We start from the raw sequence: 22,783 nt of genomic DNA on the forward strand, positions 1-22,783 counted from the left end.
GTCAGCTGTGGGATCTTCAGGAGGGCGCTGAGTTCGGCGTGTTTCCAGCTTTCCTGGAAGGTTGCGGAGTTGAGGGAGCAGTTGATGACATCTCGGAGGTGCGGTGCAATAATGGAGTCTGCTTTGTTAAAGATGTGGTGAGGGCAAGGGTCTGTGGATGATCCTGAATGGATAGAGTTCATCAGACGGATGGTGTCCTCAGTGGAGATTGGCTTCCAGTCATTGAGGATGTTCAGGGGGGGTGGGGGTCCTGCAGTGGATTGGGTGGGTTGGTCTCCGGGTTGGTTGTCGAAGCTGTTGTGGATGTCTGCAATTTTGTTGTGGAAGAATGAGGCTAGGGAGTCTCAGAGGGCTTGAGAGGGGGTGATGTCGTTGGAGTTGGCTGAGGGGTTGGTAAATTCCTTGACGATGTTGAATAATTCCTTGCTGTTGTGGGCGTTGTTATCTAGACGGTCTTTGAAGGCTGTTTTCTTGGCGTTTCGGATTAGTTGGTGGTGTATGCGGGTGGCGTTTTTGAAGGCGTCTTTGGTGCTGGTGGTTGGGTGTTTTTTCCAGGCCTTCTCGAGGGATCGACAGAGTTTCTTGGATATCTTAAGATCATCGTTGAACCAGGAGGCCTTCTTGCTGCCTAGTTTTATTTGTCGTTTTTTCAGTGGTGCTAGGATGTCGGCGCTGTTGGATAACCATTGGGTGAGGTTGGTGGCTGCTTGGTCTGGGTTTGAGGAGTGGGCGGGGGGGTTTTGAAGAAGCGATGAGGAGATCTGGTCGATGGGGGTTTTGTTCCAGTTTCTTTGCAGAGTGGGATGGTGGTGGTTGTTGGATGTGGGCTTGTTGTAGGTGAAGTGGACGCAGCTGTGATCAGTCCAAAGGAGAGCTGTGGTGTGGCTGAAGGAGACATGTTTGCTGGAGGTGAAGATAGGTTCGAGTGTGTGACCTGCGATGTGGGTGGAGGTAGAAACAAGTTGTTTAAGTCCGAGGTTTGCGAGGTTGTCCAAAAGGGTGGTGGTGTTGCGGTCATTGTTCTTTTCAAGGTGAAAGTTGAGGTCTTCCAAAAGGATGTAGTCCTCGGAGGGGAGTGCGTGTGGAGTGATGAAGTCCGTGATGTCTTCACTAAACTGTGCGCGGGGTCCTGGTGGCCTGTAAAGGAGGGTGCCTCTGAGTGTGGTCTTGGGGTCGATGTGGATCTGGAAGTGAAGGTGTTCAGAGTTGGCGAGATTGACGTCTGAGCTGGTTGAGATGCGGATGGATTTCTTATGGACGATAGCGATGCCTCCTCCTGTGTGTCCGGTACGGTCCTTGCGAATGATCTTATAGGCTTCCGGGATGGCGATGGTGATGCCTGGGACTGAAGAGGCATTCATCCATGTTTCTGTTAGGAAGGCGACGTCCGGAGAGATGGTGTTGAGTAGATTCCAGAGGTCGATGGCGTGCCTATGGACCGAGCGGGTGTTGAGCAGGATGCATTGTAGGTGGTTGGGATCGGATATCTGTTGTGTGTTCGTAGATGAGGAGTTGTTCTTGGTGCTGTCGAACTTGCAGGAGTAGCAGGAAAAGGGTCCATGGGTGTGTCCGGGAGCGGCTTGGACGCAGTTGGGGGAGCGGCCAGGGTTAAGGGCTAGGAGGGTGGTGGCATCGTACGTAATGCAGGAAGGCAGGGCAGTGCGAGGGCCAGGGGGTCTGGCGCTGGGCGCGGTCCAGGCGCAGACGGGCGTAGACGGGCTTACCTTTGGCACACCTTCGGCGCGAATGGGGCGTGGACGCTGCGTGCAAATGCAGCGGTCATATAAGGCTGGTGAAGGGGGGGGAGGGGCGAGGGCGGCTCAGCTGGGAGGCGGGGCGGGCTCAAGGGAACGGAGCACAACAACAACAACTACAAAATGGAGGGGAGGGCAGAGCAGGGCGCCGGGGGATATCGTAGGAATAATGTGCAGGACAAAAACAAAGCAAGCCAGCAAAGCAGCGACCAAGCAATGTAAACGCTAGAATATTCCTGGCGCAATTAAAAAACAAAACTTTCTCACAATCAATTCAGCTTCACGATACGATACCGCGTCTCAGCGCAGAGACAGTAGTACTTTATTGTGCATGGTTATTTAAAACCTTTACAATATAAATCAGGTTCAGTCAAACATAAATCAAATTTTAGCATGTTAAAACAGCGATTCTGTCCTTAAGACAAGACACAAGATTCCGTAGTGAGATAACTGCAGCAGAATTTAAAAGAAACTTAGCATCATGTTAGACAGCCTATTTATCCTAAAAACAGAAGAATAGTAAAATAATTAAAAAAAAGTTTTAAAAAAAAGTTAAGGAATGGATTATCCATCCTTGCCTGCCAACGGAAGATAACGAAACAAAAGTAAAAGAACATGCCACGGAGGAGGCGAGGATACATAAGTTGTGATAACAGTTCGGAGGAGCCCTATTACCAGTCAGTACTGCACAGTCTTAGGAAGGGCGACGATGTCATTCTGGAGGACAGGCTTCTGGGGTGACATTTAGCTCATTAATATGGCCCTTTACAGTTCTACTTGAGTTGTTCGTTCTTTCAAGGAAAAAAATTTTTGAAGCGGGCCTCAGCTGTTTCGAGAAATTTTACCATTCGACAGCTCAGTTGAATGTCATGTCCTTTGAAGCAGGCTAGCGCCGCTTGCCTGCAGGTCCGTATGTTACGAATGTTAAAAAGAGGTCGCAGGAGGAGGCGTCGATCTTTGGTGAGCTTAGTGCAGGTAGCGATCAGATGAACTATGTTTTCTTTACCAATCCCACAGAGTCGGCATGTTAAAGGTAGATTTGGCCGTAACCATGGAGGAAGGTGAGCCGCTGACGGCAGTAGACCTAGGCGATATTTCAAGAATTTCTCTTTTGTTTTTTTGGTGAATCCTATCTGCAGATAGGTTTGAGGCAAGAGCATATTGTATGATTGAACTGTAAGCCATCCATGAGCCCGCTCTGTTAGGGCAGCTTTGTCCTGCAGCAATGATTCCTTCCGTACTATTTTATTGACCACCTTTTTGAAGAGAGCTGTGGAGCTTGAAAGTTCCCAAAGTTGCTGTAAGCCAAGGTCCTCAATAGCTGCTACTAGGTACCGCCTTGCCGGACATGTTTCTTTATTTTGAATCTCCTTCCACAGGAGAGCGTTTAGGGTCTTCGGGTCTCCCCTGCTTATTTTGTGCCAGGTTTTTATGTAGGCTCCCTTGCGCGCCAGCTCTTCTTTTTGTAATCCGAACTCTAATCTCATTTGGGCAGGCGATGCATACCTCGGAAGGCTGAAGATCATGCGCAATGCTTTTGCTACTGTTCTATCTAGTGTGGGAGTGTCCCTTCCCCTCATAGCTTCGCTGCCATAAGTGATTGCTGGAAGTAATTTTGCCTGGATTACTTTTATGAGAGGAAGCAAGCTTGGCCCAGAAACTGTGTTTTTTAGTTTTCTAAGTGCCGCTGCAGTGATTAGTCCTCTCCTTTTAATGGCTTCACATTGCGGCTTGAAATTGCCCTTGTGGTCTATGATGACCCCAAGATATCGATATTCGCTGACCTTTTCTAGCTTTCTGGATGACAGGAGCCAGTTTCGTGTTGCTTTCTTTTTGGAAAGATTAATACACATGATTTTGGATTTTTCTCGATTGATGGTAAGCCTGTTGGTAATGGAATATCTTGAGGTGATGTCCAATAGCCGCTGAAGGCCAACCGGAGTCCGGCTGATGAGTAACAGGTCGTCCGCGTAGAATAAGTTTGAAATCTGTGAGCCCCCTAACTTTGGAGCGTGCGAGTTGCATTCGTTTAGCAGTGTAGATAATTCTCCCATAAAAAGATTAAAAAGTATTGGGGCGAGTACGCAGCCCTGTTTTACTCCTGTATATGTTGGAATCTTTTTTGTTAGAAAGTCACCGGTGCCGAGCCTAACTTGCACCTATGTCTCGCTGTGTAGGAGAATTAATTGGTTTAAAAGCACCGGGGGAATGTTCAGCTTGTCTAGTTTTTCCCACAAAAGATTTCTGTCCACATGGTCAAAAGCCGAGCTATAGTCAATATAGCACAAGTAGAGTGGGTGGTTCGCTTCTTGGGCCGCATCGATTAATAAAGAAAGAGCTAAGATGTTAGAAGTAGTTCCCATACCTTTGCAGAAACCTGTTTGGTTGTACGGGATTGCTGAAACTTCAGTTGCCCAGGATGACAGTTCTTCTAGAAGCAGACCTGCGAAATATTTGGCTTCATTATCGAGCAGAGCCACTAGCCGATAATTTTTTGGGTCGTTTTTGTCACCCTTTTTGAAGATGGGGGAAATAATGGCTCCCCTCCATGATGGCGGGATTGAAGATGTCTGCAGAATCTAGACAAACATTGGTCTGAGGGCAGCTGCCCAGTAGTCGGGGTCTTGCTTAAATAATATGGGGGGATCCCGTTTGGTCCCGGGGCCCCCTCACGCCTTCCCTTTGATATTCGGTAACAGATCGAGGCGCACTTGATTTCAAATGTCTGGTCTTGCTGCCAGGGGTCGTTATAGAAACGGCTGAGTGTTAAACGTTCCTTGGTGTCTTTTGTGGATTTGGACATTCCTTGGATGTTAGTGTCGGTGCCCTTGAAGTGAGCGCTAAGAAATGTTATCCAATCGTCTTCAGGGACAAAGGAATTAATGCCTTGATTCCCCCCCGTGGGCAAATTGTTGATTTTTCTCCAGAATTGAGCGCTGTTGTTTGATTTGGCGTCATATAGGAGTTTTGCCCACAGATGCTCTTCAGATTCTCGCTTAAGCCGCCAAATCAGCCTCCCGCGATCTCGCTTTAACAGCCTCAGTTCGTCCTTGACAGCAGGGTCTGTCCTTACCCTTCGTAGCTTTTGGCCGATAAGAGTTTTTAGATGTTTTAGGTGGACATTATTTGTAAAAGCGTGATTCGGATGCCGCGTCGGATTAACCGGCTTTCCCCCTCCATAACGCTGGTTTTTCCTCAGTGATTTTCCCATGTTTTTGCGTAGTGTTTCTGTAAATTTCTCCCAGCTGGCAATTAGATCTGTTGTTTCATTTTGGGCTTCACCAAGTGCTTGCTTTGCGTAGAGCAGGAGGCCCGTAGGGTCATCTGTTCTGCATATTAATCGCCTATCGTTTGCTGTATAAACTAGTTCGTGCCCAATGGCGCATGCTGGGGTTGAAGTTGCAAAAGCCTCTAAAGTCACTTCTTGTGGTAAGTGATCACTGTAGTCGAGTAAACCGATATGGAAGTCAGTTGTCACTTGAAACAAACTACCAGAGAGGAAGGTGAAGTCAATTGTTGAGCTGGTTGTTGTACTATGGAATGTTGCTGCTCGGGGACGGTCCCCTGGGAATCTCCCATTAAGCGCTCGTAGACCAAGTTCTTCAAGAGTTGCTAAAAGTTGCTGTGCTGCTTTAGTCCTGCTACCCCCTGATGAGTTGTCTTGAGAGTAAAGTTCCAATGCAAATGGATCCTCAATGGTGCTGATTTCAGTGGCTGATTTATTAAGCATGTTCTGATTGAAATCGCCGGTAACTATCAGATTATTGGTATCCTCTGCAGTTAGTAGCTTTATAAGCTCTTCTTTCAGTTGCAGGGCTCCTTGCTTCTTAGCGCAGAGACAGGGGAGCGACCACTCAAGGCAGGAGCGAAGAATGGATCACAGCGCTGCGAGGTCAGGGGGCGCTGTATATTGGTAGTGGGAGGGCGGCTCAGCTGGGAGGCGGGCGGGCTCAAGGGAACGGAGCACAACAACAACAACTACAAAATGGAGGGGAGGGCAGAGCAGGGCGCCGGGGGATATCGTAGGAATAATGTGCAGGACAAAAACAAAGCAAGCCAGCAAAGCAGCGACCAAGCAATGTAAACGCTAGAATATTCCTGGCGCAATTAAAAAACAAAACTTTGTCACACTCAATTCAGCTTCACGATACGATACCGCGTCTCAGCGCAGAGACAGGGGAGCTACCACTCAAGGCAGGAGCGAAGAATGGATCACGAAGGAAATTTAAAATGTTTATTTAAACTATTGTGCTCTGAAAGGCAGTATACATGCCACAATCAGAAAAAAACGGCCCACGTAAAAATACCAGTAGCATATTCGGTAAACCATATGTTATGAAAAGTACTGTCATATTATAAAACAGATTAGCCTTATCTTCCCTTCCCATCCCTTCTACCGAAGCAAAGTGATTATACAATAAAGATATCTGGGATTAGCAGTGGGCCATGTACCTTAGCATGCACAGATGAACGTTCTACATCACTGATACAGCCATGACCTTCTCTCTGAAACCTTGTTCTTTTCTGTCTGTTACTAAGCTGTGCATAGCTATATGACAAGGCTTATATGTACATAAACAATAGCTGCATTTCTGTGTTGTGTCTAGGGGCTCGTGCCTGACCAGAACATAACAATGAAAACTTGTTTGACCTTGTCTATGGTGTTCAGATTATATCCCCAATAAGAACAGAATGAGAAACCAATTGCAGTTCGCTGTGAAAATATAAGGTGGCACAAAAGCCAACATGTTTATATATGCGGCCTGTGCCATGCACTGTTAGTTCAACATAGGGAAAACTACAATGGACCATATTGGGAACACATGACAGTCCATGCAGGTGGTGCCGCTGATGGTATCATTTAATATGATGGCAGCTCCATCTCCGAGCTTCTGCTAACGGTCTTTCCTAACGATCTTGCAGCCAACGAGGATGGTGGTAGTGATATCCGATGCCAGGGCTGGCTTTAGCCATGTTCTTTTTCCTTCTTTCGCATGTGAAGAAATCCTTTCATTTCTTTCTAATCATTGTGGAATGTGTTAATGAAGAGCGCTTTAATGAAGACACCCGGGTCATATTATACAATGTGTTATAGGGGTGCAATGGGTGTGTGAGCCCACTTTGTGCATCACTGTAGCACCATGGTATTACAGAAGGGGCTGCAGATGCCTGTGCAGCTCCTTCTGTAGTACTGATAGCACTAATTCACACATAGTGCCAGCCCTACCATGAAAAAGCATTGCTTCAGTGCTCAATTTGCTAAATAATGTGTCTGGCCCCTTGTCAAGAGGACACTGCAGGTTGCACCAGCCATTGCCTGTGTCAAGGCCGCAGATGACAGTACCAACACAACTACCAACCTTCACATACACGCGTGTGACAACTCCTGGCCCCAAAAGCTAACAAAAGGGCCCAGGCTGCAGATATTAGCGATTTAAATGTATGTTGAATTAATAAACAACTGTTGTACTCATCTCTAAATTGAGCAAACAACGCCACCCTGTGGCAGATGATTATAAGGGCTGGTGCTAACAAGTAAGTTGAAAGCACCAGCTCAAATTAAGCACTGGTGTTCCCACATTTGCATGGGAGAGGGGCCACATGCAAATGAGGGAATCTGTTTGCCTCTGCACTGAAAATAACGATGGATTGGGATGCGGCCGGAGTATTTACTAGTGCTGAGATTAATTTAAGAATTCCAACCATCACTGTTTTTATAATCTTTAGAATTATAGACAGGGACAGAGGCACAACAGGCCTTATGAGGCGCATGGTGAGTGTAAAATGGTGGCATACTGTCAGTGCTCCTCCTGAAGACATCCCTCTCGGGGGGTGAAAAGGGGTCCCATGGATCCCGCCAAATATGCCCCTGCAGGTGGGTGCAGTCACTCACTGTGCACACGTTCTAAGGGATGTCTCTCCCCTCTTTAAAGTGCAGGGGTTTTGCCACCTGGCAGAAAAACACAGAGCAGCTTAAAAATAGTTGACTCATATTTGACTGAATGTGCTGCCCTCAGGGGAATGCAAGTTCAGGGCTGCTCTGAGGGAAGCACATTTCTTGTAATAGGGCCCACTTTCCCTGTTTGTGCCTGGCACACCCTTTGAAAGGTGCACCATGGCACAAACAGGGAAAGTACGCCCTATGTGTAATACGCCCCTGCAGTTTGCAGCCTAGTGCACGTCTTATCCTGTTACAGTTAATGTAGTTGAGGAACGCAGACAGAGGTGTGATAGTGAGAAAATCCAGAGAATCTTTTGAGTATGAAATTGTATCAGTTTGGACACCTATTAGAACTGTGTGTCGGTGTGTACAATGTTACGGTTGTGTTTTTAATATAGTGCAGGGCTGAATTGAGCGGTTCAGACTGAGAGTTAGAGCAGAGCAGAGCAAAGTAGGAGGCTTAGATCTCTCTCTCTGAGAGAGAACTGACTTTCCCTTGTCTTTCCCTTTGAGGTGACCCTGTTCTGGTACGTCCTCTTGTTTGTAAATGTTGACTTAATTTGCATTGCATATTAAATGAACCATACGCATTTTAATTATTAAATGATGCTAATCTCATGTTTTCCTTCTGTAAACCACTAACCTTTAATTAACCTTTTGTTTGAAACTGAGATAGTATTTGTCTTTCTTGTGGAGGCTAATGTTCTTCACAAATCATTGACTGTATTTGACTTGTTGACCAGGCTCAGTTGTGAAACTCGACCTCTGCGATAAGCAGGAAGCAGTGGTTTATGGTCCCGAAAATTAGCATACAGTAAAGCTCAAGCATTCTGCAAGATTCTGATGTGGTCTAGTTCCCACAGGTGGGGATGAAAGTATCACTGCTCTCTAACCATGCACAACTTTCTGGAGAGTTACACTAGAGTCTTTCAGCGCCACAAAAGACTTTGATTGGCCAAAGAGATTAATGTAGCGCCTAGGAGATGCGTATAGAGCATTAAAGACTGTGGGCCCGATTCACAAAGATAAAGTCCGACCAAAAGTCTAACTTAGACGAAAAGTCTAACTTTACTTGTTGTAACTTACCTTTGTGAATACTGAAAAGTAGTAAAGTTATCCTTTTGGGAGCATATTTGCTAGAAAATGATTCAGTGTGGCGCTGCAAGCAATGAACTGCCTCATTAGGAAAGTGCAGGGAAGCATCATATTTATATATATATTTATAGCGCCATGAAATCTTTTTGGTGAACGTGTGCTCTATAAATTGCCCCAACTTCAACTTCTATAATACAATGCATCCCTCTGCTTTCCTCTGCCCTGGCGTACAATAAGCTGACTAGATACAATGCAGGCACTCTTGCACGATGGTGCAATGGTGCCTGCGTTGCAGGGATGATTGTTTTTGTGCATGAAGGGACAGGATTGTTTGCCACCAGAGCATAAACAAATTACACTCCAGTGCTGCAGGGGCCTTGTAAAGATGTGCAACTGTCATTGTTGGACTTTTGGTCTAAGTTTACCTTCGTGAATAGGGCACAATGTGCATGTCTTATGAATGTATTATATGCCACTAGCATTGAAGCATAGTATGTTGTAATGCGTATATTGTGATGCAATCTGTGAGAACCCTCACAACTGTGTATAGTGACCTGGGTCAGGGGGCATTAGGACCCTGCACCTGACCACTGGGAGGGGACAAGAACCGGATAGCACTTCCGGTCAGGAAGTGGGGATGGCATTTGCTGGACACAAGGGCAAAGGGAATGGACGTGCATGTGGGCACAGCCAACAGATAATAAATAAAGAACTACGTAATCGCCTACCCGTCTCTGCATGGGTCTTTACTAAGACACAACAACTGGTGACAAGGTGGTGGGGCCAGAATCACCACCAGAAGCGAGTGAGAAGCGTCCTCTTGCAACATCTAAAATGGAGCCAGGAGCCCACCCTGGTCCGCCAACCACCAAGAAACAACCAGCACTGTCGGGAGCTTGCGCTGGACTGCAAGCAATGAAACCGGGAGCCCACCCTGGTCCACGTGAGCCTGCCTGCAGCGACAACGGGAGCCCAACCCGGCCACAACCTAGAAGGTGAGGTGAGGGAGGCTGCGCGCATCCAGCTTCCTGCGTGTAGATATGAACCTGAAATCTCGTGAGAGCTCGTCGGCCATCTTGGAGTCAGACGGGACAGCCAATGAGAGGCCAAAAGCCATTTTGAAGTCAGGCAATACAAAGTATAGCAAATCTCACCTACCAAAATATCGGCGGCCAACTTAAGGTCAGGCGGGGGAGCCAATGAGGAGCCAAGAATAGGACAAGGCTATTGTGAGGTCAGGCAAATACCGAAAAGGCCCAAAGAAGAAATAAAAAGAAGAAAAGGGGAGCAATAAAAAATATATAATGGAATAAAAAGAAATAACACCAAGTAAAGGAGGAAACAAAGAACATGAAGGAATATTTGAGGAAAGGAAGAAACTAGAAGGAAAAAGGAAGTCCACACAAAAAAGACCTGCACAAGACATGCACATCAAGAAAATGACTGACCCTGCAGGTGAAAAGAGCAGTGCACACGCCATATTTTGCATACCACTGCTATTCAGCCTTTCGGAACCACAGACAGGCATCAGGTTATAACGATGGATACGGCAGTTTGAACGATACATGCGCGCCACAGACATCGCAGAGGCCAAACATATCGATCTTTTTCTAAATTTGAAGGGTATGAAGAGGAGGACCTGCTCATAACATTTCCCAGTTATCAAACAGCAACGTACCAGGGACTGATACAGTGCCTCACGTATAAATTTGACCCACAAAGAAATATATACTTCAAGAGGTAGACATTTATCACCGCTTGTCAAAGAGCAGAGGAATCCCTTGATGATTTCACAACAAGACTGTGAAAACTGGTCACACATTGCAAGTTCGACAAGATTGACAATGAATAAGCGATACGACTGCGCATCATTGAAGGCTGTCAGTCTGTGGAGTTCCGTGCACGTATTCTGAAGGAACCAACGACGCTGGAGAAAATACTGGCAATGGCCCGACCGGAAGCGAGGGCAAAACCCCTTGCCAAACAGATGGAGCTGGGAAAAAAACAAGGGCAGAACAAGCAAACAGTATAACTGGAAACAAGCAAGAAGAAAGACAGTACACCGCCACTGCCAACAAAGAAGCACAAAAGAACGTGCTATCGGTGCGGACTCGAATTTCCACATGTCGGTGCATGCCCGGCAATGGGCACCAAAATGCAGGAAATGCAACAGGGACAATCACTTTGCAAGCGCCAGCATGAGTAGACAGTTTAAAAGTGAGCGAGGAAGACCGGCACGACCACGGACGGTAACAAGCAGATATGCCAGGCACATGGAAGCGGTAAATCGCAGCTCCTCAGATGAATCAGACGGAACAGTCGTGCCCGAGAGTGCGGAACGACTGTATCTGATGTCAGATGCACCTACGGAAGAACAAATGCCAGAGCACATTCATCTCGTGGAGAAGCGCCAGGACAAGAAAACAGCAACAGTGGACATTGAAGTAGGAAGACACAATACACATTTTGTTCTTGATAGTGGGGCCACATGCAACATAATGTGCATGTCGGAGTATGAGAAGATGAAAATGAGACCGCCACTATCACCATCCACTGCTGATGTATTCACCTGGGGTACGAAGAAGCCAGTGGAAAACATGGGAAAGTTTACAGAGACATTAACGTACAAGGACATGTCATACAAAGAGGAGATACATGTGCTACAGGGAGATATCCAAGCACCATGCCTGCTTAGCAAAGTCACGGCGCAGGTGATGGGCCTCCTAGCAACGATATATCACATGTCAGAGAAACTGAACATTTTACAAGACCATCCGGCCATACTACACAGCCTAGGAAAACCAAAAGGAAAACAATCACACTGCACATCAACGAGGCAATCAAACCTGTGGCTCAGCATCACAGAGGAGTGCCCATACATCTACAACCACAGGTCGAAGAAGAAATACAAAGTCTACTGGCACAGGACATCATTGAGCCTGCAGAAGGGCCGACTCCCTGGATGTCTCCAAAAGTGGCGGTTCGGAAAAAGAACACCTCAAAGATTCGCATATGCATGGACATGAGGGTACCAAATATAGCAATTGAGAGGCAAAGACACCCTGGGCCACACCTCAATGACATGATCAGCTGTCTCACTGGTGCATGCCGATTCTCAAAGCTGGACCTGTGCAAAGGGTACCATCAACTGGAGCTTGACTAGCAGTCTAGGTACATTACCATGTTCTCCACGCACATGGGCCTGTTTCGCTACAAGCGACTGAGTTTTGGCATATCATCCGCTGTGGAGATATTTCAGGAGACCATAAGGCAGGTAATAAGGACGGTCAAGAACAGTTTAAACTACAGTGACGACTTCCTGGTATTTGGTCGGTCAGATAAAGAACATGACAGTGCCCTGTGTGAAGTAGGCTTGCATCTGGAACAAGCAGGACTAACACTGAACGCAGACAAGTGCGAGCTGGGGAGAAATTAACTGGTATTCTTCGGGCACCTCTTCTCCAAGAAATGAATGAGGCCTGACCCCAGCAAGGTAGAGATGTTAAAAAAGGGGAGTCCTCCAACAGATGTTGCAGAAGTGAGGTAATTTCTCTGTCTTGTCAGCTACTGTGCTCGCTACATAAAAGACTTCGCCACGGTGAGCACACCGCTTCCGGACCTAACAAAGCAGGGTCAGACGTTCATTTGATCACAGGAATGCATTTGGGCATTTGAGGCCATCAGACATGCCGTGATGGCTGTGGAACTTCTTGCCTTTTTCGATCCTTTGCCATGCACTGAGCTGACTGTGGATGCCAGCCCTGTTGGGCTAGGAGCAATCCTAGCACAACACCTGCTGGGTAGAGACTCACCAAGAGAAATTGTTGCATATGCAAGCAAAAGCCTGTCTGACATTGAAAGGGCATACTCCCAACCAGAAAAAGAAAGCCTGGAAGTGGTATGGGCATGTGAACACTATCACATGTCCATCTATGGGAAAGCATTCACCATTGTAACTGACCATCAGGCCCTGGTGACAATATATGGCAAGCCGAATGCATAGATGCAGCCTCGCATTGAGCGCTGAGGTATAAGACTGATGGACTACGACTTCAAGATTGTGCACGAGCCGGGTAAAGAACACAACCTTGCTGACTACATGTCACAGCACCCCTTACCGCAGGCACCAGGGAAGACATCAATGGCAGAAGAATGTTAGCATTCAAAAAGATACATGAAGAACTAACAGAGTTTGAAAACTGAATGATAATGCGAGGAACAAGGATAGCAATGCCAAGTGTACTATGTCGACAGACTGTTAATTTGGGATATGAGTCGCACAGAGGCATGGTTGCAACAAAAAAGATGCTACGGGAGAAAGTATGGTTCCCTGGCCTAGATAGAATGGTGGAGGACACCATCCTAAATTGTCACATCTGCCAAACAACAGGACAGCTAGCAAAGCCTGAACCATTACAAATGTCGGAACTTCCAAGGGCAGTGTGGACAACGTTGGCAGCAGACTTCTATGGGCCTTTGGACACTGGCAACTACTTGCTTGTGATCATTGATAAATACTCAAGATTTCCCATAGTTTACCACATCTCATCTGCATCAGCAACCGCGACACTGCCAATACTGGATGACATATTTGCGGCGTGGGGCTCACCAGAGACATTAAAGACAGATAACGGTCCTTCGTTCTCAGGGGAGGAGCTCCAAAAATTCATGACCTACCTAGGCATTCATCACAGGAAGATAACGCCTCTGTGGCCATAAGCAAATGGCGTGGTGGAGAGCTTCATGGGCAACATAAAGAAGGCTGTCCAAAGAGCAAAACTGGCACAGATTTCCATAGGACACGCACTCTGTCAAGTACTACGTGATTATAGAAACACCCCTCACAGCTCCACAGGATCATGTCCCACTTAATGAGTGCTAGGGAGGACAAGCATGACGCGGTTGTCACAGTTAGAAGCAGAGATGCCACCAGAACACAGCAGCATTGCTGTCAGAGATCAGTAGGCATAGGAGAAGATGAAGGCATATATATACAGACGCCAGGCGACATGCCACTCCGTCGCACCTCAAGCGCGGGGACTCAGTGGTATTGCGTCAGAGTCAATGGAGAAAGTCAGACAGTCCGTTGTCAAAGCACCCGCTAACAATAACAAATGTCAAGGGGCCAATGATAATGGCGGAGTCGGGCCCCTACCGAATAACAAAAAACAGTTCTCACTTCAAAGGACTGAAGACCCTGGATGAATACGGGGAGGACACCGCAGCAGAGAACATTGGTTCCCAGGAGAGAAATGGAGCGATGGATAACAAAGGAAGAACAGACAAGATTGAAGGACAAGAAGAGTGATCACGGAAAGAAAAGGAAGAGACTTGTCCAAGAAGAGTGAGCAAAAGGCCAAAAAGACTGATTGAAGAAATGTAGTGATGGGGATGAATAAATGTCTCTCCATCTTTTCCCTTTTGTCTCTCTCTTTTCTTTTCCTTCTCGACACATATATCTCTCTTTCTCTTTTCTTTCTCTTTTCTTGTCATTTCTTTGTGTGCAAAGGGGGAGTTGTAGGACCTGTGCCAGGGGGCACTAGGACCCTGTACCCTACCATGGGGAGGGGACAGGAACCGGACACCACTTCCGGTTAGGGAGACCATTTGCTGGACACGAGGGCAGAGGTAATGGACGTGCATGTGGGCACAGCCAACAGATAATAAATAAACAACTACATAATCTCCTACCCGTCTCTGCATGGATAGTTACTAAGACACAACACTGTGCATGCCACAGAACCCCTTGTGCAAAGGAAGTACTGTCTGCAGCACGAGTCGGAATCTACCTGCAACTCTTGTAGAGTTTGCATTCTAGCTTATGCACGTCACGTCAGACGTGACGTGCGGCGGCCATGTTGGCGCGCTGCGCGCGCACCGGCATTGCGCGCCGAGGAAGCAGAGATAACGGCAGCGCCGGCCGGCGCTCCTCCATTGTACCTGCAATTAAAGATATAAATAAATATATACCCACTGGCACACATTCAAGTGGTCTGCCTGTTATTTACACGGCAACATTACAGTGGCGACGAGGTCGGGAGGCCCCAGCTGACCACCCATGTGGAAGGAAGAAAACACGGAACCCCACGTGGACAGCAGCAGGGAAGGCAACCCCACACGACTGTAGCAGGCAATTGAGCTGCCCCGCATAGCCCATATCGCTGAGGGCCCACGGGAAGGCACAGCTGAGACACCACACGAGCGGAGGAGCGTGGCAGTGCCACAGACAGCGGAGAGGCGGCGAAGTGGCCGGAGAGGCTACAGCACGCCCCACAGGAAACAGCCCACGGTGAAATCCTCACCACCACACCGGGCCCCGGAGGTACAGCGCTGGCTACCAAGGAGGAAGAGGTGGGGACTGGCAAGGAGAGTCCCCTGGAAAACATCACCACAGAGGTAAAAGACAGCACCCCAGGGAGCCCCACCAGTAAGGACGTCAAAGCAACAGCGATCAGGGAGGTGAGGATGAGCACACCAGCAGGCTATGCGATTGCGCCGGTGCAATTCCTACCGAAACCAGGGGACCCCCTGATGAAGTGGGAAGACTGGAAAGAATATATTGACAACTTCATAGGGGTCTTGGAGGACGAAAATGAAGAGCCGTTCACCCCTCAAAGGAAGAAAAGGATCCTATTACTGAACCTGGGCCCGGATGGTCTCAGGATTTACAAGAGCCTGGTGCCCAAAAAGAGGGACGAAGAAGACAAGGATGTATATGCACACGCAGTGGAAGACTTAGACGAACGTTATCGCCCCACCGTATGCGTATCAGTGGACAGGTTTAACTTCCAGCAGAGACGACAACAACCGAGAGAGAACATTGAGGAATACGTAGCGGCCTTGAGGAAGCTAGCTGCCCCATGCAAATACGCACTGTGGGAAGACGAATTCATAAAGGACCAGATCGTCATGCATACTACCAGCACAAATGTCCAGGACAAGTTATGGGCAAACAGCGACACCACGCTCAAAGACGTCATGGTCATTGTAAAAAGGGCAGAACTCGCACGGAGATGTGCCGATGCGACAAAGAAAGACATAGCGCCCCCAACGATGGTGAACAGGATCCAAGAAGGAGACCACCGGAAGGACCAGAGGGGCAAAGAACCGATGGCCAGAGGAACCAACAGATGGCAAGGGAAACAAGCAGGCAATGAAGGCAAGAAATCGTGCTACAGGTGCGGCAGTTGGGCCCATGACGCACGTGATCGAAGATGTCCCGCGTTCAGAGCTAAGTGCCTACACTGCGGCATCCTGGGCCACTATGAGAAAGCGTGCAGGAAGAAAAACCCCAAGGGGATGGTGAAAAGCATAGACCAAGGCGAAGAAGATCTAGAGGAGATAGCAGAGGAAGAGGTGATCACGGTTTTATGTATATACGACCAAGTACTGAGTGTAGAAGGGAAGAAATCCACGAAACCCATTCTGGACATGTCGATGGGAGGAATCGCCATCACGGTAGTGGCAGACACCGGATCCCCTTTCACCATTATCCAGCGAGCAGTGTGGGAAGAAATGTTCGAACCCAAGTTGGGCCCAGAGCTGGAGAGACTAGACATTCGGCCGGTCACGTACAATGGCGACCGCATCCCCATGAGGGGGTTCCGGCGCCTGCTGTTTGAATTCAGAGGCCGGTCAGCGTGGTGCAAGCTATATATAGCGGAGAAAGGACCCTCTGTTCTAGGATGGCTGGACCAGGGAGACTTGGGGATCAAGCTGGACCCAGGTGGGAAAGAGCAAATATTGCTCGCAGAACAAGAGGAATGGCCGAACTTTAACGAGTGGAAGGAGAGCTTCCCAAAAGTGTTTGGAGGCACAGTGGGATGGATGGAAAAGTTCCAACACAAGATTGTGCTCAAGGAAGGGGCCATACCAGTAGCTCACAAGGTGAGAAACGTGCCGATTGCGGTACGAGAAGCGGTCCAGAAGGAACTTCAGGAGCTAGAAAAGAAGGGGATAATAGAACCGATAACATGTGCGGAATGGTTGGCGCCCTTGGTGGTAGTGATGAAGCCCAATGGAAAGGTCCGGCTCTGTGTGGACCTGAGAGAACTGAATAAAAATATAGTGGTGGAGAAGTTCCCTCTCCCCAGAATCGAAGAAATGTTGGCCAAGACCAGAGGAGTGAGGTGGTACTCCACCATTGACTTGACATCAGCCTATCACCAAATAGCACTCCACCCGGACAGCAAAAGTCTTACCTCTTTCATCACCCCGTTTGGTTGTTACCAGTTTTGTCGCATGCCGTTCGGGCTGGCCTCGGCGGCTGCGGTCTTCCAGAAGATGATGCACCAACTATTCAGAGACTGCAAAGATGTCCAGTATTTTCAGGACGACATCCTGGTGATGGGCCGAGACAAGCAGGACCATGACCGGAAGCTGGAACACGTGCTACAGACGCTAGAAACAAAAGGCCTTACAGCCGAGTGGGCGAAGTGTCGGCTAGGACTACAGTCGGTAACGTACCTAGGACACGAGATCGGTCAACAGGGCGTCACACCCAAGCTGGAAAATGTAAAGGCCATCGCTGATGCTCCACCACCCAAAAGCAAGGAAGAAGTCAGGTCATTCCTAGGGATGGCGGAGTATTACAGCAAGTTTGTGGTCCACTTCGCCTCTAAGACCCACAACATGAGGTTACTGACCAGGGAAAGCACTGTGTTCCAATGGACACCGGAAGCGCAAGCTGAGTTTGAGACCATCAAAAAGGATGTAATAGGAGCTGTTCCCCTCCAGGGCTACGATCCACAAGGTGTCACCGTATTAACAACGGATGCCAGCGACAAGGGCCTGGGCGCCGTGCTCATGCAAGACAGAGGAAGAGGAGAAATGGAGACAATCTGTTTTGCGTCCAGGGCACTGACGGACACAGAGAGCAAATACAGTGTAATTGAGAAGGAGATGCTGGCGGTAGTGTGGGCCATGGCGAGGTTTAGGCAGTTTCTGTGGGGAACACATTTCCTGCTTAAAACAGATCACAAGCCATTGGTGAAGGTGTTGACATCAAGTGGACATGCCAGTGCCACTCCCCGAATAGCCAAGATGTCACTAAAGTTACTCGAGTTTAGATATGACGTGGAGTACCTTCCTGGGAACCGGAACCGAGTGGCGGATTTCCTGAGTAGGGCTGCTGCCATGGAACCAGGAGAGGAAGACCACACAAGCAATGGAGAGCTGGTAGCCCTTATAGAGGACCAAGAAAGGTTGATAAGCTTACAAGAATGGGCAGAGTCCTATGAGGAAGACGCGGACATACAAGAAGTAAAAGAGAGCATTGTCCGAGGATGGCCTGAGAAAAGGAACGTGAGGGCCAGCCTCAAGCCGTACTTTGAAGTCAGAGAGGAACTGTCGGTAGGGGACAAAGGGGTATTCATCTACAGAGGAGACAAGGTGATCCCCCCCAGGAATCTCACCTCAAAACTGCTGGACCTGCTACATGAAGGACACCTAGGCATAGGAAAACTCAAGGCAAGGGCAAAGCAAAATTACTGGTGGCCAGGTATGGATATAAAGGCGGAGAGGCATGTCAGGGAATGCCCACAGTGTCAAGGGGCTGACAAGACCTTAAAACCCTTGAGACCAGCAATAGGGAAGTTTGACCCCCCCGCCAATCCATGGGAAGAACTATCGATTGACATATTGGGACCCGTCTTAGATGACCAAGGCACGCAGAAGTACGTGTGCGTACTCATGGATCGATACTCAAAATGGCCAGAGGTGAGAATAGATGAATCCATGGACACAGAAAACATCATAAAGTTCCTGTCAGAGACTTTCACCCGGGAAGGAATACCCAAATCGATCTTGAGTGACAATGGGCCCCAGTTCACGTCGGAAAGGTGGAGCAAGTTCATGCAAAGGAATGGCATCACAGTCAAACACACGGCGATTTACCATCCGGCCGGTAACGGCCTAGTGGAGAGATTTAACCGGGTAGTGATGGGAGCCATCCAAGCCGCCATATCCTGTGGACAGAGTTGGGAAAAGGCGTTAGAGAACATGGTGTGGGCGTACAGAATAACCCCCACTGGCACGGGGTACAGCCCATTTCAAATATTGAGGGGACGTGAACCCTTCACCCATGACAACAGGATCTGGAAGAAAAAGGTCGTCACCAGTGAATGGTCCCCTGCAGTGGTACGGGCCAACCTGGAAAGAGCACAGACAATTTACAGTGATCACTACAACAAACGGAGGAATGTCAAAAATACAGGATTGGAAAAAGGAGAGTGGGTGAGAGTAAAGTTGGCCACCCTACAGAAGAAGGGAGACAGCAAGTACAGCAAGCCGATGCAAGTGGTGGAGGTGTACGACCGAGCTGCTTTACTCAGCGATGGAAACGTATGGTCTCAGGACCGGATGGCCAGGTGCAATAAGGTCTTGGGATGGGAGCAACATGGTAACGAATGGGAAGACATGGAAGGTGCGAACGTGGAGAAGAGACAAGAAACCGGTGAGCAGACAGACAGAGTGAGGGGCGAAATGGATGGAGAAGAGGAAGAAGAGAATGGAAGTAGAGGTCAGGAAATGGACAGGTTGGAGAGAAGCACAAGTGAAGAGAGAGTGGTAAGAGAAGGAGTAGAGAGCCAAGAGGAGGTGAGCCAAGAAACTATGGAGAACCCAGTCAGGGTTACAAGAAGTGGAAGGCAGGTGGGCAGGCCCTCCAGATTTCGAGATTTCGAGTTGGACACTGGACTGTGAGTGATTCAGTTACATTTTGGAAAAAAGGGGAGATATGTAGAGTTTGCATTCTAGCTTATGCACGTCACGTCAGACGTGACGTGCGGCGGCCATGTTGGCGCGCTGCGCGCGCACCGGCATTGCGCGCCGAGGAAGCAGAGATAACGGCAGCGCCGGCCGGCGCTCCTCCATTGTACCTGCAATTAAAGATATAAATAAATATATACCCACTGGCACACATTCAAGTGGTCTGCCTGTTATTTACACGGCAACATTACAACTCTTCGACGCTTCCACAGCAAAGAACAGGTACAGCGTCCTTCCGCATCCGTTGTCTCATTAAATACCGCACAGATCTCTGATCTCGCAAATTCTGCCTGACGTCAGACATGGCTCCCATATCTCGTCTGGAAGGAACCTTTATTTGAACCTGATAATCGCGTGGGCGCGCTCCGCCATGCTGCACTGTTTTGTGTATACACATGAAAAAAAAGAGAGCAGTCACTGACGTTCCATGGAATGGAATGTTCACTGCTCTTCATGTAAGAAGATACTGCTTCCTGATGATTTCAATGTCAAACAAATTCATGGTGACGAGAAATAACCGGTCCGCAGCTACACTGCATGACGACAGAGCTTCCACCCATCAGCATGCAGGGCCCTCCAGAAAGTGAATCGGAACTGAACAGGCTAAAAAAGTATGAAAGAAAACAGTTCACAATGAAGTGTAGGTAAAACACGATATAAAACACTTTACAAACGTGACTAAAAATTAATAAATTAAGCAATATGAAGAATTGTGGCTAAAACAAAAATAGATAGACATTTTCTTTAAGAAGCACAATTACACAATTGAAAATCACAAAGTTTGGTAAAAGATTTTTTTTTACTCGAAATGAAAGAGTTGAAAACATGATTGGAAAAAATCAAAACTCAAGGCTGAAATTAACCTACAAAAAAAACCTAAAACAGAGTGCTAAAAAGCTTGTAGCAACATGGGTCACGGGTGCGCGCTAAAAGTAGCCAGAGACCACAGAACGTGACAAAATTTGGTGTTCTCCTACTCAAGCGTGTGTCCCAAGATGCCCTGAGTCCTGTTCCAGTAGGTGAGTTGGTAAAGCACCTGCTGGCGTGTGGATCTCATTGCCCACAGAAGGGTGTGAGATGGGGAGAGACATGATGAAAAAGAAGAGACATGGTCCTGCAACATGACTGGCAGAAACCCAGCAACCTGCCATGGGGTTGTCCTGCTCGTGATCCCCCTGACTGACAAAAGTGCACATTAACCCACCCAGGGGTTGTATTACAGACTATCGAGCATATTGTGCTGCAAAATATCGTATCCAGAACATGCTCTACAAAAGCATCCTGAAGGTGTGTATCTATAGGTAAGTATAGATGTAAGGTCTTCTTTTTGAGGAATTGGGGTAGGAGGCATAGGACAGCAACGCAAGTTTTCTTGCGGCACTGTCCTACGCCAATGTGAAAGGACAGGACGTGCAGCGTTTTTATGGAATACAGTGCATTCCTGTCCTTTCCCCCTGTGCTGGAGCAGAGTTTGCTGCCTAGCACCAAAGTAGGCACCCATGTATGGTGCAAGGGTGCCTCCGTTGCATGCAGGATTGTTTTGTGCAGAAGGGGGAAACTTCCTGTGCAAAAACAATTGTGAAAGGTGGTTTCCTCTTTCTATGTACGCTATAGAGTGCAGAAAACATGGGAAGAGGAAAAAAGGAGAAATAAATATGTTTCTCCTTATTACGCCTGCTCTGGGGAGGTGTAGCGTTTTGGCACTGCCCGGGTTTACATGATTAAGTGAATCAGGGGCAGCGTCAAAATCTAGGGGTTGTGTGGGAAACGCCTCTCTGGTGCAGAGTAAGGCTGAACTGGGGTGGCAGAGTGGGCTGAAGAACTGTGATGGATTAAACCCAGATCTTTTGACTGGGTGTGAGTGTTTGATTGATTCAGATGCTCCGTCCATCGCCACCCCCTTTTGTACCGTTTAAAGCAATGAAAGCATACCAGGGGCTGTGTCAACACACTGAGAGCGACCTCTACTTTAACAGCATCACATCTGGAGCTGCCCTTACAACAGTGAAGTCACTGTCAACACACTGAGAGTGACCTTTACTGTACCATCACCACATCTGGAGCTACCCTTAGCCAGTAAAGACACTGCCAACACACCAAGAGCAGCTTTTACTGCACCATCATCACATCTGGAGCTACCCTTTCGCCAGTAAAGACACTATCAACACACTGAGAGCTGCCTTTACTGCACCATCATCACATCTGGAGCTACCCTTTCGCCAGTAAAGACACTATCAACACACTGAGAGCGGCCTTTACTGTACCAGCATCCCATCTGGAGCTACCCTTACACCAATAAAGACACTGTCCAAAACACTAACCTGATTCATAGAACTAACTTAAGACAACATCCTAAACTTACTACCATTTTGGATTCACAGAGGGCACTTACTCATTCTGGTATTCACAGAAGTAAGGAGTCCTAACTTTAGGACTTCTAAATGCCTTGTGTGAATGCCCACTGGATTCAAGCAAGCCGGGCTGAAGACGGCTGGAATGCCAGAAACCAGTCCTCGGAAGCTTGTTTCCGGTCCAGGGAAGACATGGCTTGGCAGTTCGGGCTGGACTGTTCCCATGAGGCACAGGGTCAGACTAATTTGCATATAGCTATGTCTGAACTGGGGTGGCAGAGTGGGCTAAAGAACGGTGATGGATTAAACCCAGATCTTTTGACTGGGGGTGAGTGTTTGATTGATTCAGATGCTCCATCCATCACCACCCCCTTTTGTACCGCAGAGTAAGGCAACACAGCGACTTGTTCTGCTTTGTCTTACTCCGTATCTATGAGGCCACAAAAAGCCATACTAAGTGGCTTTACGTCACCTCATTGGTATCTTTGAGAGGTCTGCACCGCTGAATGGTCAGAAATAGTGATGCTTCAGTGGCACAAGCCTCTTATAATAAGCCCCTTATCATTTTAACTCCATAAGTGCATATCTTCGAGACAGTGCCATTGCCAAGGGACATTTATGTGGGGTTAAGTATAGTAAAGTTCTATTCTTATTATGATACTTTTGCACCCTGGTAGTTAAAACTCAGTGTTCTGGGAGTACACCTTCTCGTTGCTATCGAAAGAAATGTATAAAAATGGGACATCGCAGAAATGTGGAAAGGGACTTCTCCCCCAACATTGGGTAAATGTTGTACTCGAGAAAGCCATCAACCAGCTCACAACATTCCTGGAACAAAACCACGTACTGGACGCCTCACAATCAGGATTCCGTGC

Source organism: Lissotriton vulgaris, chromosome 2_2 (assembly GCF_964263255.1).
Source record: "Lissotriton vulgaris chromosome 2_2, aLisVul1.2, whole genome shotgun sequence".
In the NCBI taxonomy this organism is placed as follows: Eukaryota; Metazoa; Chordata; class Amphibia; order Caudata; family Salamandridae; genus Lissotriton; species Lissotriton vulgaris.